This window comes from Otolemur garnettii, unplaced genomic scaffold (genome assembly GCF_000181295.1).
Source record: "Otolemur garnettii isolate 467f Iridium unplaced genomic scaffold, OtoGar3 scaffold00104, whole genome shotgun sequence".
NCBI lineage: Eukaryota > Metazoa > Chordata > Mammalia > Primates > Galagidae > Otolemur > Otolemur garnettii.
Genome location: NW_003852499.1, coordinates 6,021,807 through 6,027,108, shown reverse-complemented (window position 1 = coordinate 6,027,108; position 5,302 = coordinate 6,021,807).

Here is a 5,302-nt window from a genome sequence, read left to right as displayed (position 1 = left end):
AGGTTCTAACCCTCTGACAGCCTCGGTGCATGTGACCTGTGCCCTATCCACTGAGCTATGGGCACCGCCCATAGTTGTTTGTTTTTGAGACAGAGTCTCACTACAATGCCCTCAGTAGAGTGCATTGGCATGTAGAGTGCCATGGCATTACAGCTCACAGCAACCTCAAACTCTTGGGTTTAAGCAATTCTCTTGCCTTAGCCTCCCAAGTAGCTGGGGACCACAGGTGCCTGCCACAACTCCTGGCTATTTTTTTGTTGCGGTTGCCATTATTGTTTAGTTGGCCCAGGCCGGGTTTGAACCCGCCAGCCTCAGTGTATGTGGCCAATGCCATAAGCACTGTGCTACGGGTGCCAAGCCAGTCTGTAATCTAGTTTGAGGAGGGAGATGTGTGTTCATAGAGAGAACTAACCCTAGTGCAAGCAGCAGATGAGCAGTGTATGTGTGAGAGGGAGTGAGTTATATGGACTAGAACTTGGGAGTTCTGAGGAGGGAGAGTTCACTCTCAGCCAGGCAGTCAGGGAAGGCTTCTTGGAGGAGAGGGATTACTATAGTGTTTGGGGGTGGTGGCAGACGGGTATGTTCTAGGGCAGGGGAATGAGCATGCAGAATCTCAGAGGCAGGACATGCCCTGCTATATTCAGTCTAATTTGGCTGAAGCAGAGAATTTAAGTTGGAGAGAAATAGAAATATGAGTGAGCAAAGAATGTGTGGTCTTGAATGACGATGAATAGGAATTAAGTCTCTTGAGTCTCCATCTTACAGAATCAAATGCCTCCTGATGGAAAGAAGAGGCTTTAGGGGTGAGAGTTAAAGGCACCAGGCAGCCAAAAGCATGGACAGCCTGTGACTCAGCTCCACCCAAGGACAGCCAAGGGCACCTGGGACGAAGCTCAGCCCTTCTCTACACTTCCCCTGCACCTCCCTTTGCTCCCCACGTGCACACGCATAGATATAACCAGCCTCAGCAGAGTCGTATTCCTGTGTGTGTGTGAAACATACCATGTACATAAGCAGATATCATCACCTGAACAAGCAGACACTTACAGAGGTAAAACCACGTATATGTGTATGTATAGGAAAGCCTAATTGTTTGGATTTTTTTTCAGGATGCTGAAAGTCAGAAGCATGTTGTCATATGGGAAGCTGCAGGCTTCGCATACTTCTGCAGTCCCCTCTCTAGGATTTTATTTGACCTAGAAAACTCATGTGGGGCACTCTGCCCCCACCCCCAAGTTTCCAGGACCGCCATTTCCTGCTGCTCTCTCCTCTTGTTCTGCAGCCCTCATCCAATGAGCTAACACTGCAGGCACTCCCTGCCCTGATGGCTCTTTGTGACACAGAGGGAGGAAGAATTGAGCTAGCTGGGTGGCAGTGGGCCAGGGTGAGGGCACTGGGAGAGTTGGCTCACAACCCTATCTTCTCTCTGCTTCCCCGGGATGTCATTTAGCTGTGGGATCTGAAGGCTGTCCTCTGCCCTCAGAAATGTGAAGGAAGCACCTCCTTTCTTATTCTGCTTTAAGTCCTCCTCTGACCTGAGGAGAGGCCAAAGTCTCCAAGAAACAGACCAGAGATGTCCCCCATTCTGTAGAAAAGACCTCAGTTTCCTCGGAAAAACTCCGCAATGGAGCAGAGTGACAAATCACTGTACTTGGGATAAAAAGGTATTAAATCCATGTCTACTTTTTTTTTTTTCGAGACAGAGTCTTACTTTGTTGCCCTTGGTAGAGTGCTGTGGCATCACAGCTCACAGCAACCTCAAACTCTTGGGCTTAAGTGATTCTCTTGCCTCAGCCTCCCAAGTGGCTAGGACTACAGGTACCTGCCACAATGCCCGGCTATTCTTTTGTTATTGTTGTCATTGTTGTTTAGCTGGCCCAGGTCAAGTTTGAACCCACCAGCCTCAGTGTATGTGGCCAGCACCATAACCACTGTGCTACGGGCGTGGAGCCGAAAACAGGTAAATTTTTCTGAAGCAATTTTTCTAGATGTGATGCATCAAGCACTTAGAGTGTTTCTGTTATGGATACAGTATAAGGACACAAAAGAAAAAGTATGAGGCTCATTCTTCTGGGACCTCTCATTTTCACTGGGGAGATAATACACCCAAAGCAAGTAATGAGAATGATATTGCGAGTAATAATAGCCTAACTTGGGCAGACTCGCTTTGGCTAAAACCTAAATCAATAACAAAGCTAAAGGAAGTAGATTAGAGAAAGAGAGAGATCTTATGAAATCCCATCAGATTTGGATCATGCTTCTGTTTTTTTTTTTTTTTTTTCTTCCTTTCTGACTGTTTTTGAGGGTTTCTCTCTGGCTGTAACTGATTAATCATTGTCAAAAAATTCCTCCCTTGTAACCGTCCCTCTATGGGAGGGCTGACCCTTGGCCAGCCTGTGGTACAGGAATAGTTTGTTCTGTGCACCCTTTAGTGTCCACTCTGTATGTTTCTCTTGGTGATACCACCCCTCATCTCCACGATCCCTACAAGCTGCCTTCAGGCCCTCCAGAACCCTGCCTTCTCAAACTGCCTTCCCCCTGCATCTGCCTTCCCCATTCAAGGCCCATGTCACATCTCAGCCAGTGCCGTGGAAAAAACTCATCTTAGAAATGAATTACACTAAGATGTAAATGTTTAATAGTTTGATTGTAGAGCCATTTGTTATAAGGGGCTTCAGGGATCATTGTGTTCACCACCACCCCCCCCATCTTACAGATGAGGGAACTACAGACTGCAGAGGGGAAGTGACCTGCCTGATGCCCCGGGTCAGAGCTGGGACCAACACCCGGGGTCCTGACCCCAGGTCCCCAGCTAATAGCCCTCCACTCACCCAACTGTAAAAGTTGGAGACTTTGCTCAGCATTTTATCTCTATGCCAACCTTCACCTATCCAATCACCTGTCATTTCACTCCCCAAATTTATTTCTATTTTGCACACTTTTCTTTAATTCTGCCATCACCATTCTGGCACAAGCTGTAATTTCATTGTTTGAACCTACCAAAACACCTAACCAACATTCCTAATGCATCTTAAATTCACCTATAGGAATAGGGACGTCTTTTTAAACAAAAATGTAGTTTTATATGTATATATACACACACACACATATATATATAATAGCATTTTTTTTGGTAGAGACAGAGTCTCACTTTATCGCCCTCAGTAGAGTGCCGTGGCATCACACAGCTCACAGCAACCTCCAACTCCTAGGCTTAGGTGATTCTCTTGCCTCAGCCTCCCAAGTAGCTAAGACTACAGGTGCCTGCCACAACGCCCTGCTATTTTTTTGTTGCAGTCTGGCCAGGGCCAGGTTTGAACCTGCCACCCTCAGTATATGGGGCCGGCACCCTACCCACTGAGCCACAGTCACCACCCCATATAACGTCATTTTGACCATTGTAAATTGTGGTAAAAAATACTAACATAAAATTTGCTATTTTAACCATTTTATAGCACTAACTATATACACATTGTTGTACATTAGATTTCTAGAATTTTTTTTTTTTTTTGAGACACTCTCACTTTGTCACCCTTGGTAGAGTGCTCTGGTGTCATAGCTCACAGCAACCTTAAAGTCCTGGGCTCAAGCAATTCTCTTGCTTCAGTCTCCCAAGTAGCTGGGACTATAGGCATCCACCACAATGCCTGGCTATTTTTAGAGACAGGGTCTTACTCTAGCTCAGGCTAGTCTTGAACCACAAGTTCAGGCAATCTACCCACCTTAGCCTCCCAGAGTGCTAGGATTATAGGCGATCTCTAGAATTTTTTCATCTTGAAAACCTGAAGCTCAATAACGATTAAACACTTTCTCCCTTCCCCTGTCTTCCCCTTCCCCCAACCACCCACCACCACTCTACATTCTGTTTCTAAGAGTTTGACTACTTTAGAGACCTCATGTAAGTAGAATCACACAGTGTCTTTTGGTGCCTGGCTTATTTCACTTAGCATAATGTCCTCAAAGTTCATTGTGTTGCAGTGTGACAGATACCATTCTCATTTTAAGAATAATATTCTATTGTATGTATAGCCCACATTTGACTTATCCATTTGTCCATTAATGAACACGGGTTGCTTCCAAATCTCTTGGCTATTATAAATGATGCTACTATGAACATGGGCATGCAAATATTTCTCTGAGATCCTATTCTCAATTCTTTTGGACATGTACCTAAAAGTGAGATTGCTGGATCATATGATGATTCTCTTTTAATTTTTTCAGGAACTTTCATATTTTCCATAATAGCTGCACCATTTTACATTCCTACCAACAGTGCACAGGAGTTCCAATTTTTCCACATCCTCATCAGCACTTGTTATTTTCTGGGCTTTTTATAGTGACCATCCTAATAGGTGTAAGGCGATATCTCATTGTTCTGATTTGCATGTATCTGATGATCAATAATGTTGAACATCTTTTCATACATTTGTTGGCCATTTGTTTATCGTCTTTGGAGCAATGTCTATTCAAGTCCTTTGCCCATTTTAAAATTGGGTTATTTGTTATTGAGTTGCAGGAGTTCTATTTTTTTTTTTTTAAGAGGAAAAAGGCTTTATTCAGCTGGTGGCTATGGCTAATCTAAAAATCTCAAAATGGCCACGCTCTAGGAGTTCTTTTTATGTTCTGAATATTAACCCCTTATCAGACATATGATTGGCAAATATTTTCTTCCACTTTGTAAGTTGCCTTTTCACCTCATTGATTGTTTCCTTTGCTGTACTGAGTTTTAAAGTTTGATGAAGTCCCATCTGTCCATTTTTGCTTTTGTTGCCTGTACTTTTGGTGTCATATCCAAGAAATCATTGCCATATCCACTGCTATGAAGATTTTCTCCTATATTTTCTTCCAGGATTTTTATAGTTTCGGGTCTGTATGTTCAAATTTTTAATCCATTTTGAGTTAATTTCTGTACGTGGTGTAAAATAAGGGTCCAACTTCATCCTTTTCCACATGAATGTTCAGTTTTCCCAGCATTATTTGTTGAAGACACAATCCTTTCCCCACTGTTTTTAGTCTTGGCACTCTTGCTGAAGATCATTTGACCATACACTCAAGAGTTTATTTCTAGATGAACTATTTTGTTCCATTATTCTACGTATCTGTTTTTATGCCAGTACAATACTTTTTTGACTGCTATAGGTTTGTAATAAGTTTTGAAATCATGAAGGAGGAGGCCTCAAGCTTTGCTTTTCTTTGTCAAAACTGTTTTGGCTGTGTGGGGTCCTTTCAGATCATTTTAACCATTTTTAAGTGTACAATTCAGTGGCGCTAAGTACATTTACCATATTGTGCAACTATCACC